The sequence below is a fragment of the Pleurodeles waltl genome, chromosome 8, assembly GCF_031143425.1.
Source record: "Pleurodeles waltl isolate 20211129_DDA chromosome 8, aPleWal1.hap1.20221129, whole genome shotgun sequence".
NCBI lineage: Eukaryota > Metazoa > Chordata > Amphibia > Caudata > Salamandridae > Pleurodeles > Pleurodeles waltl.
This window is the reverse complement of record NC_090447.1, coordinates 1094580751-1094593126: the sequence shown is the minus strand read 5'-3', so window position 1 is coordinate 1094593126 and position 12376 is coordinate 1094580751. Positions and strand designations below refer to the sequence as shown.

At 41.5% G+C, this 12376-nt stretch overlaps 2 pseudogenes; both read right to left on the bottom strand.

Moving 5' to 3' along the window:
- Positions 1 to 377: 377 nt before the first annotated feature.
- Positions 378 to 863, bottom strand: LOC138249578 (serine/threonine-protein kinase PRP4 homolog; annotated as a pseudogene).
- Positions 864 to 3926: 3063 nt separating this feature from the next.
- The window catches only part of LOC138249577 (serine/threonine-protein kinase PRP4 homolog), a 110790-nt pseudogene continuing 102340 nt past the window's right edge, over positions 3927 to 12376 (bottom strand).

Sequence of the window (12376 nt, the reverse complement as noted above, 5' to 3'; positions counted from 1 at the left end):
CCTGTTGGAAATGGGGTCTCTGGTTGGCACTCAGTTTGCACTCTGTCCAAGCATGGACCCTCACTCTAGTAAGGGTAATGGAGATACACACTTAGGATAACCCCTGCCCACTCCCTTGGTAGCACAAGCAGTCAGGCTTATCTCAGGGGCTATGTATAAAGTATGTGTCTCCTACATTTAGCATTCTTGCTCATTGCCAAGCTACCAAGGGTTGAGCTGGGGTTAATTTATTGAGACCTAACTGAGCCTAATGGTGTTTATTGGCCTATTACTAAGTGTAGGTGCTTTACCTGCCTTTACCAATAATCCACTTTCCAACATAAACATTCTGAGAACATATCACAAGCCAAAATAGTTTTCTCTGTTGGATCTTTAGTCTATTCAGACAGAAGTCTGTGCTTTGCTTTTATATACACCTCAAACATATCTACATTAACCCTTTCATAGGTCCCAACATGCACCTATCTTCATCAGAATCTTTGAACAATTGCCTGCAGCTGCACTTCCCTTTTCTCTGATATAGCTTCCTCATCTTCCTCCATACTGAAGCCTTTAATATTGACATCAGAATACTCCTTGTCAAACTTCATTCCTTCTGAAAGACTTCCTATTGATTTAACCTCTTTTTCTCTTCCTCTGTCACTGTACCTGCAACCAGTGCCACCTCATGATGTCTTCCTTCGTCATACCAGAGATCTACCTCACTGAAGTCTGTCCTTCCTAAAAGGTTGCCACCTTCTCAGAGACATGCTGCATCTGAGTGGAGATCAAGACCTCCGTCAAATGGGAAACCTGCTAAGTTGTCTCTTTGTGTAAGACCATGTAAGCGGGCTTGATGCTTTTGTTCCTTCACACAAATACATTATTGTAGGAAAGTACAGTATTCCTTGGCATGTTACCCCATTTTTACTTGTATGTCAGTATGTTTTTGCCTGTCTCACTGGGATCCTGCTTGTCAGGACCCCAGTGCTCATAGTTTATGGCCTAATGTGTGTGTCTGTGTAGTGCTTAAATGTGTCACTGAGGCTCTGCTAATCAGAACCTCAGTGCTTATGCTAACTCTGTTTTTAAATTTGTCACTGTGGGCTAGTGGCTTAATGCACCAATTTCAATTGGCACACAGGACCACCCTTATAAGACCCTGGTATATGGTACCTAGGTACCCAGTGCAGTGGGGTTCCAGGAGATCCATATTGGCTGCAGCATTTCTTTTGCCACCCATAGGGAGCTCAGACAAACCCTTACACAGGCCTGCCTTTGCAGACTGTGTGAAATAATGCACACGTTATTTCACAGCCATTTTCACTGCACTAAAGTAACTTATAAGTCACCTACATGTCTAACCTTCACTTGCTGAAAGTTAGGTGCAAAGTTACTAAGTGTGAGGGCACCCTTGCACTAGCAAAGGTGCCCCCACATAGTTCAGGGCCATTTCTCCGGACATTGTGAGTGCGGGGACACCATTACACATGTGCACTACATGTAGGTCAATACCTATATGTAGCTTCACAATGGTAACTCCAAATATGGCCATGTAACATGTCTATTGTCCCCCATTCCAAATCTGGTATTGGAGAGCCAATTCCATCGATCCTGGGGGCTCCACCATGGACACCCAATACTGCCAAACCATCTCTCTGAGGCTTGCACTGCAGCTACAGCTGGTGCCACCTCACAGACAGGGTTCTGCCCTCCTGGGGTCTGGGCAGCCCAGTCCCGGGAAGGCAGAACAAAGCATTTCCTCTGAGAGCAGGGTGTTATACTCTCTCCCGTTTGGAAATAGGTGTTACAGGCTGGGAAGGGGTTGCCTCCCCCAGCCTCTGGAAATGCTTTGAAGGGCACAGATGGTGCCCTCCTTGCATAAGCCAATCTACACCGGTTCAGGGACCCCTTGTCCCCTGCTCTGGCACGAAACTGGACAAAGGAAAGGGGAGTGACCACTCCCCTGTCCATCACCACCCTAGGGGTGCTGCCCAGAGCTCCTCCAGGGTGTTCCAGACTTCAGCTATCTTGCTTTGTAAGGTGTGGGGGCACTCTGGAGGCCTCTGAGTTTCCAGTGCCAGCAGGTGATGTCAGAGACCCCTCCTGATAGGTCCATACCTGATAAGGTAGCCAATCCCCCTCTCAGGGCTACTTAGGGTCTCTCCTGAGGGTTCTCTTCAGATTCTGCTTGCACGTTTTCTTCAGGAATCCTCTGCAACAACTTCATCATCCTCTGACTTCGGATCAACTGCAGCCTGCTCCAAGAACCGCTATAACTGCAACAAAGTATCCACAAAAGATACTTTTCTTCAGCGACCTCACCTCCAAGTTACCAACTGCAACAGTTTCCATGGTGTGTACACTCTGAGGACTCCCTGTCTTCATCCTACACCAGAAGGACCGAAGAATTCTCCCATGGGGTGACAGAGTCACTCCCCTGCTCCAGCAGGCACCTTCCAAGATGACGACCAGTACCCTTTGACTCCTCTCACAATGACAAGCTTGCTCCAAAGGACACAGAGGGTGGTCATCATCGATATAGACTGTCCTGAAGTCCTGCTGATGCAATTTGGAGGTGGTAAGACCTTGCCTTCCCAGGGAGCGATGGTACTCCTGTGTACTGAGTCTTCTCCACCCCCTGAGGCCTCTGTGCACTTTTTGAAAAAATTCCTTCATGCACAGTCTTGCCCAGATCCCCAGCACTCCATCATCTGACACTCAACTCACTAAGTTGTTCTCCGTCGGCGTGGGACCTTCCTTTGTTGTGCTGCATCAACTGCGTTTTGCACCTCCTTTGTCACCATCTCCTGGGACTTCTGGGGGTGCTGATAGCCCCCTCTTCCTTGTCACATAGAGTTGAGGCCCCAGGGTCCATCCAGGACCATTTGATGCAAAATACACTTTTGCTGTTGCCAAGGCTTGTTGGTGACTTCCAACACGAAATCACATCTGCAACAATGTTCACGTCATGGGACATCCTCTGCGTTATGTAGAAACTTGCTGGAATCTTCCTGGGTGCATTTCTGTAGTCCTCGACTAACCATGGACTCTCCATTTGCACTCTCTTCTGGGTGGGCAGGGGCTCCTGTCCTTCCTGGAACTTCTTTCCAATTCTGGACTTGGTCCCCTTCCTTTGCAGGTCTTCAGGTCCAGAAATCCAGCAGTTGTTCTTTGCATACGTGGTTGGTTACTGCATAATCCCAATCACAAGGTGTAGTGTGTCCTAAGGAAAGTTATAGTACTTTACTCCTGCTTGTCTGGGCTCTGGACGTGGGGTAATTTACTTACCTTTACCTTATTCCTACTTTCCCAGCGATTCTGCTCACACTACACTTGTCTATTGGGGAATTCGTGATTTGCATTCCACTTTCTTAGTATATGGTTTGTGTTGCCCCTAGACCTATTTTCCCCCCTTGCAATCTATAGCATTTCCTGTTGTTTGCATTGTTCTATGACTATTTACTTGTCTAATTTTAGTGTCTAGTGTATATATTGTGTATAATACTAACCTCCAGAAGGAGTATTGTCTCTAAGATATTTTTGGTACTCTGTCACCCAAATAAATACCTTTATTTTTGGTAACACTGAATATTGTCTTTCATGTGTATACATACTGTGTAAATTACAAGTGGTATTGCAGGAGCTTTGCATGTCTCCTAATTCAGCCTAAGCTGCTTTGCTATAGCTACCTCTATCAGCCTAAGCTGCTAGAACACTACTACATTTCAATAATAAGGGATAACTGGACCTAGTATAAGGTGTAAGTACCCAAGGTACCCACTACAAACCAGGCCAGCCTCCTACATGGCCAGCCTCCTACAATTATCTCAAACACTTTTTCTTGCAGAGGAAAGTTGCTTCCTTGTAGGTTTTTCCCTTTTCCTTTCTGTTGATCTGCATGCAGTAGAATGAGTTCCTGGAGGAGACTTGTTTGGTTGAGACCATCAATCATTGAGAAAAGGAGATCTGCTCTGTCTCAAAGGCCTATCATGCAATCTTGGTGATAAACTTCTACCTCTTGGGCTGTGGCCAAATCTTTTACTGGGAGATCATTTCTTTTTTCCTTAAAGAGACATCTTTTGAGAGAGACTTGCCTGGCTTTTTGTCCTTTTCATTTGATTTCCTAGGCTCTCAATCTTTTCACTTTGCCCTCCTTTCTTTGGATTCATTTCTTTGTTGTCTGGGAGATTTGGATTATTTACATTGATCTCTACTTCGGTTTCCTTTGGCTTTTGGAGACTTCCTGCATTCTCTTGATTTAGATTTATCATCAGGTGAGAGATTTGGACCTTACAGTTCTTTCTTACCACTGACATTATAGCACTGGCGAGCGAGATTTTAGGGCCTGATCTTCAGACTTTGTCAATTTAATTGGGCTCTTTGATTTCCTCCAATCTTTGGACCTACCCTGACCTGTTTTCTCTCTGGGAATATCAGTAGTTGCCGTACTTTTCCTCTTTATGTGTCTGTGTTTAGTCTATTGTAAACACTTTACCATGCTATTTGAGACTTGAGTTGGCATCTGCATTCTGATTAGAGTAGGTATCCATCCCAAGTGTCTGCATTGTAGTTCGATAATTTGTTCATTTGTTTGGTAAAATGGCATTTCTATAAGTAAATCAAAGAGCTTTGTTCACCTCTCGGCTAGGAACATAGGCGAAAATAATTACATTGTTTTAGTTCTAAAGCAAATTGTGGATTTGTTGAATAATCAATATTTGGAGTTGATCATGGAAACTGCTTACATATTGCTTGATTATAAAGGTAGCAGCATCCTTATACGGAGGTGTGTGTACATATTTTTAGGGTACTGTTTATCATGAGTTTCTCAAAGTCCATTATTATATTTTGAAAATTGTATTTTTTTTGCTTTTTGTTTTAGTATGGTGAGAAGTTCATTATTGCGAGAGTCTCGTTTATTGGGGAGTATGGCAAGTATTAAAGGAGTGCTAATTTTTCAGATGTTGGCATTTGAATAATTTTTTAAACAAAGTTTTTATTTTATTTATTAGTACATTTTTTAGTGTATTAATTTACATTTCCTTTTTTGAACTTACGTTTTGTTAGTGTTTTTCTCGCTGATATTTGGTTTGACTTTTTTTAAGTCTAGATATATGTATTTGGACGTATATAATTATATTTAATTACTTGGGTTGTTTAATATTGCAATTATAATTTTAAATAGTTTGGGTAGTTTTAGTTTACATTATTTTTAAAGATTTGCTTTTGCGATTTTGAGGCCTTCTTGAATTGCTGCATTTCTACATTAATTTGTAGTCGGGCAAAGTGATGCTCTGCTGATGTGGGAGCTTCAGATGCAGCAGTTTGTTTCACAAAGTTTCCCTTTCTATACCCTTTTATAGGGAGGAATGTGTTACTATTTGTCCTCTTTACTAACTATTTTCCATGTGAATTCAATCAATAAATGTTTAGTTAAGGTTGTTTCTTTACCTCATATTTGTAGTTTTTATTGGAGTATTCTCTGTTCAGTATATATATATATATATATATATATATATATATATATATATATCAATAAAAAACAAAGGTTAGAGAGGTGTTATATTTAGGTGAAAATGTCAGCTATCATTTTAAACTTAAAAAATAATGAAACACCAGTATAGCTAACCTACTTAACTATAACTTGCACCCTCATCATGCACAGTGTTATCATCAATAATGTCATTCCAGTTGTGATCAGTAATGTTATCAATAATGTCATGCAACAACTCATAAATGTTTTAATAAGTGAGGTCATGAGCAGTGCATGACTCACAAGGGACATTTCTGAGTAGGCAAGTGACCAAAACAATTGTGCACAAGCATGCCAGCTTCTAGATTGTTATTGCATATTCCATAGATACACCTCAACAATCTGACAATCTGCCTTATTAGCGAAATCTCCATTGAGCAAAGTGATACCTGCAGGCACAAGTATCTGCTGATCCTGGTTCTCTGAATTTTCTTCTCAGCATTTATATCACAGATTACCTTTTTGCACAGTTAATTTCATATTAATGTATTAATAAATTGTGTATGAAGATCGAGCTACATAAATGGAAAAGATTCACAAGCCTAGGCCATTAATACTATTTCCTGAATCATTCCCTAGGTTTCCCCTTATTCTCCAATGCACTACAGGCCAGAGACAGTTAATAGTGTCTAAGGCTTCCCACTGGGACATAGTTGTGAGAACAAACTATAAACTAACTCAGGGACTAATGCTAATTTCAAATTATGTCTTTTATTGCACAAGGGAGATTTTCATTGCACGATTGATTGACACAAATTGAGATGCAAACTGCATCTCTGTTGATACGTCAAATAAAGGAATACTGATATTTTGTTCTTGCTTTGTACGAAACTTGGGTCCATTGATGACAAAGGCATGTCGGAACTACAGCTGTCTATGAGAGTGAAGTATGCGTTACTTTAATTAGGATACATAACTTCATTGTTCAAAGAAGAAATTAAAATGATCATGCCTCACAGCATTATTTAAATGGCTTCAATGCATACTTAATAGCACTTTAAGATACCTTGAAATGATACTCATCGTATTTATCAAATTGATCTGTAGTTTAAAGATCTTATGAAATGAGGGGCATATTTATATTCTGTTTGCGCCGGAATTGCGTCGTTTTTTTTTAACGCAATTTCGACGCAAAACTAACTCCATATTTATACTTTGGCGTTCGACGCGTCGAGCGCCAAAGTCCATGGAGTTTGCGTAATTTTTTAGCGTGGACACCTACTTTGCGTTAATGATATGCAAGGTAGGCGTTCCCGTCTAAAAAATTGACTCCGAGGCATGTGCGCCGTATTTACACTCCCGGGCAAAATTCACGCCCGGGAGTGGGCGGGTCAAAAAAAATGACGTACGGCCACTTTTGCGCCGTTTTTTAGCGCCTGGAAAAGGCAGGCGTTAAGAGACCTGTGGGCTCTGAAGGAGCCCAGAGGAGCCCTCCCATGCCCCCAGGGACACCCCCTGTCACCCTTGCCCACCCCAGGAGGACACCCAAGGCTGGAGGGACCCATCCCAGGGACATTAAGGTAAGTTCTGGTAGGTATTTTTTTTAAAATTTATTTTGTGGCATAGGGGGGCCCGATTTGTGTCCCCCTACATGCCACTATGCCCAATGGCCATGCCCAGGGGACAGAAGTCCCCTGGGCATGGCCATTGGGCAAGGGGGCATGACTCCTGTCTTTGCTAAGACAGGAGTCATTTCTATGGGGGTTGGGAGTCGAAAGAAATTGCGCAAATCGGGTTGAGGCGAAAAATTTGCCTCAGCCTGACTTGCCCCATTTTTTGGCGCCCAAGCTCCATATCCCCCTACGCCGGCACTGCCTGGTGTACGTCGTTTTTTTCCACGCACACCAGGCAGCGCCGGCGGCTAACGCCAACTAACATCATTGATTAAATACGGCACCCGCATGGTGCTTCGGAATGGCGTTAGCCGGCGCTAATTTTTTTGACGCAAAACTGCGTTAGCGCAGTTTTGCGTCAAAAAGTATAAATATGGCCCTAAATGTTGCGGAGCTCTAACAGGTATGTATTTGATGAATCAATTGTTATGCAATTATATATATTTATAGGCCCCCACAATAAATCTGTTTTGACTTGGGTTAGATTTACTAGACTGGAGATCCAGTGAAGCTTCCAGTTATTCATGATTAAACATTGCCTGCAGGAACAATTCAGGAACTTCACAACTTTAGTTCTGCAAAGAATGAAGTGGGAAGTGAAGGAGAAAACCTTGGTGAAAAAGTTAAATGTTGCGTTCTGTTGTCAACAAAAACACAAACACACTGATGGGCTGAATATTGTCCTTGGTGATATTTCCAGTGCTCTGTTTTTCTTGTGAATACTCTGAGTTTACTGATAAAAAAGTAACAGTAAAGCTTAACTCTGGCTAATTTCTCTTAATGTAATATCCGCCATTTGTAGGTTATAAATAAGATATAATTTGTATAACATTCTGAAAGCCCTCATGGAAAAAAACGTGGAAATGAGATGATGATTGCACCAGGAGTGTTTGTAACAATGCACAACAATGCACCAGGGTGTCCCAAGATAGAATGAAGTGACAAAGACTATTGGAAAGCAGGCAGTTTAGCTCTTTGTAAGTGCTAAGCAGACCCTCCAGGATTTTGCGATGTAGCAATTTGCAAAAAAATCAGTAATCAATTTTGTAAAAAGCTTGGACCGCAAATTTCAAATAATGAGATCCCTCCTTTTATTGGCCTAGCATTGAATGCTGATCCAAATAAAAGGAGGGATCAGCTAGCAGGCAAGGTACCTGTTTACTCACCTGCCTGCTGCTGTGTCACATCCCTCTGCCTGGAAGTGCCTGGGGCGAGCCTTCTGCTGAAAACAGAAGAAGACAAATGGGAAGAAAGAAGAGAAAAGGCAGAAGGGAAGATAAAAGATAGAAGAAAACCTGAATAGAACAGAAGGGAAGAAATAAGACAGAAGGGAAGAAAGAAGGGAGAAGGTAGAAGGGAAGAAAGGAGACAGAAAAAGATAAAGAGAACACTGCTGCTGCTCGGTTCGGGACACCAACAGTTTCTCTGCTCATGCTCCCCCGCCCTCTGCACTCCCACCATCCACAGGCTGAAACCTACAAGATTTGCTTAATGAATTAATGGCATTACACTATCAAAAGTGAAACAGACTTCTAGCCATGTTAACATATGACTGAAGCAAATAATCAACTACATAGAATAACATGCAAAGGGTTTAAAGCTGACTCCCATGAAACTATACTGGATAGTTTGGTAACTGACAAAAAAATGAGAACCTCTGTCCATGTTTCTTCTGATAATAAAGTTGGGGGACATGTAATGATCATAGAGAAACCCAGGTCTGCCTTTGGAATTTGTGCACTGTGTTGACATTGCGTATCAGAGGTGAGCAATTTAAGGTATCAGTAGTTTCTTCCACCCCTTCTGATTGCACCTACCAGCCACCAGCACAAACCCAGTCTGTCCGGGAGCTTAGTGAAACAATCCACACTGTTAATGATTTACATATCATACGTCAGTCAAGTCCAGAAAATATTTTATAAGGATTATCTCACATCGTGCTTTAAAGGTGTAGGAACACATCCAACGCAAGGGTGCGCTATTGATAGGGAAAAATAAAGACATCACAACCCCGGATTAGTTTGGTTAGGCAGTATTCTGACTAACTGATGAATAAGGGTAATATCAGGCAACTTTGAGCATGTATCTTAAATTGTATTAATTTGAATGGAAAAACGTGGATTCCACTAGATTAATTAAAGGCAGGACCATGGAATGTTTTGCATGAGCTCTTTTAAAAGTATCTCCCCGTCCATTTAATTTGCTATTTTAATGTATCACAGAAAAAAAATGCCATTGTAATTTACGTTTTTCTCTGTATCTGATAAAATCTCCAAGAATGACGGATAGCTTGCAGTCTTGACACGAGTTTCCCCGCAGTGTCACCTCCCTTACAAGGGATGGGAATTCTGGTAGCGAGAGAAGGAGACGGGACCTGGACTTACTGTTAGAAAAGATGATGTGGTTGCCAAATGGTATTTACCATGTTCCTTCAGTTCTGCCCTGGACGAAAGTGCGGAAACACCTTCCTCTGCAGCGTGATGTTCCATCAAACTAGACACCACATCTGCCTGCAGGACGTTGTGCTACTGATTTGAAACAAAGAGCAAACAAGAAAGAACACTGCACTTCTTCACGAAGCTCTATGATTACGGGCGACTTTAATGGCATTGCTTCGCTTCCATCGCTAAAATCTAAAGTTAGACAGATTCATTCAGTTATAAGTATGCCTAAAACAGTGAATAGCCTAGAAACTTGACACACATAACACAGGTTTGATTCTATCGAGTCATTAATCAAGTATATTAATCCCTCCTCCAAAAGTTCTATTCTGGGATCAAACATGAACGTGCCTTTTTACTGCTTATAAGCAGAAAGAAATTCCCATGATCATTCATGAGTCGATGCTAAACCTTTTAAGTGATCACTTTTTAATTCTACATTTTTACAGATTTTACCCTTTGCAATAAGAAATCCAAGCGATCCACAGCTTGGCCTTTGTAGTCCACAGCCAATACACCTTTTAATAAAAACGGAGAAACATCCTGAAGACTTCTGCAGCTCTCAGATGTTTTTTATTTTCATTGCTTGACCTCAGGTTTGCATGAAGTGTGCAGTCGCACACCCTAGTCCAAGAATAACTCTTAGAGTCATACTTATTTATGATGATCACTACATTACAGTGTATAGTGAATATTAATATATGTATTGACCTCTATCACTTGTCACATGCATATTAGAGGATTTCCAATGATATCAAAATATAGTACATTAAAGTGCAATATGGAAGGTTGAGGGCTTGGAACTATATACTTTTATCACGCCACATGAACTGTGGAAAATGAAGTTATGAAAACGTTTATACTTTGTAACACATCATCTATATTTGTTACGTGCACTAGGGGGCATATTTACAAGGCCCTTTGAGCTGCTGGAACAACTCTTTTAGCGACGGTCTGACGGCACACATTGCAGGCCATATTTACAAGGCCAAATAAAGTCGCCATGTGTGGCTTTTAATGGTCTTGTAAATATGGACAGAATCAGCACAGCGCAAGTTACTGTGTTGATTCCCCCTGCGATGGGCGTTAAGGTGTGTGTTCCTACGTAGCATCCTACGTAGCACCCATGGCATTTGACACATTCCCAGATTTACAAGATTTCATAAATCTGGGAGTGCGTCAAAAGCATACCCCTCCCCAGAAGAGACGTACATACGGACTGTCGAAGAGAAATACCTTTATTTCTCTTATTGTGTAGAAAGGTGTCCCTTTCTGCACAAAAACAATCATCTCTGCAATGCAGACACCCTTGCACCATGGTGCAAGGGTGCCTGCATTGGCTCATGGCAGCCCATTGTGTGCCAGTGCAGGGGAAAAGGACAGGAATGTGCTGTATCCTGCAGATATGGCAAGTTCTTTCCCTTTACTTTTGACCTGCATCAAAAGATTGTAAATAGGGCCCAAATTTCAGAAAAGTGGAGTTGCAGAATAAGAAGCGCCACTTTTTTTGTGCCCATAAGCGCCCCCAACGCCACCATGTGTGTCCTGTATTAAACGTACGGCGCACCATGGCACATGTTAGGGACAGAAGCGTCAACATTTTTTACGCTTTTGTAGTACATTGCATGATTAGCACCAAAAATGTTGGTGCTAATCGTGCAAGGTTCATAGGGCCCATTATAAAAAATGGTGTGCCCCCTTTTAACGCCTGATCTGTGCAGGCGTTAAACATAGCTGCTCAAAATGGCACAGTGGAATCTCACAGATTGCTCAAAATAAAATCCATATTTTCAGAAATATCATGCCCATTTTCTTATTACATCATTAAACACAGAAAACACAGAATAAATGAAAGCAATAAAAACATGCGGAACACAATTGGTAGCTATTTAGGATCATTTTCTACATCTTAAATGCACATGGGAAAAGTCCCTGTAGTAGAGATGTCACTACCTTTGTAATTTCCCATTTCATTTACGACATAAGCCATTCAAAATAATTCTGAAACAATTATACTGAAATAGACAGCAAGGGTCAGATAAACAAAGAGCCATGGAATATGTTGTAATTTACTCACACACCCATTCCTCAAGAGTCACCAAAAGGCTTTGGGCCCATCTGTCCGACCTCCACCACGAGTCTGGCAGTCTTTGGACTGCTAGACTCGTAATCAGGCCCTAAATGTGCTTTGAGTAAAGAAATGACATTTCCTCAATGGGGTATTGTGTAATGTATGATGGCTTTAATATACAAAGACATCTAGGTAGTTGCAATGTAAATAACATTTAACAATATTATTTTTGTAGAACTATTGAGTGTACATCAAATGTTCTATTTTTACTTGGAAACTGTGAAGTTATGGCATCACCATTGTACTGTGCTCCTTTTCACACAGTGCATGTTTGTGTGTTCATATATTTATTGCACAGTGATTTGTGCTCATGTTGAAGTGTGACTCTGAAAAAGTAATCCGTATCATACCATACCATACTACTTTTTTCCCCGCTGTATAGGTTGATTAGAATATTTCTCCATTACATTATTACAGCAACCTCAATTTCTATTGGCCACCAGTCAAACAGCAGGGTAAGCAAGGGTCAAGAAGTCTTTCCTTAGGCTTTTTTAGATCCTTATCCTGGGTTTGCAGTCCTCAGGTGGGCCCTGCAACTAAGAAAGAGCCCAGCCTACAAACTCTGTGGCCAATTCATTTTTTTTAAATGGGGGCCCCTTCACCTGAGTGACAGGAAGCTTTGCCTCCCCCTTACATCTCTTTCAGGAATCTCATCCCAGCATAATCACAAAACCAT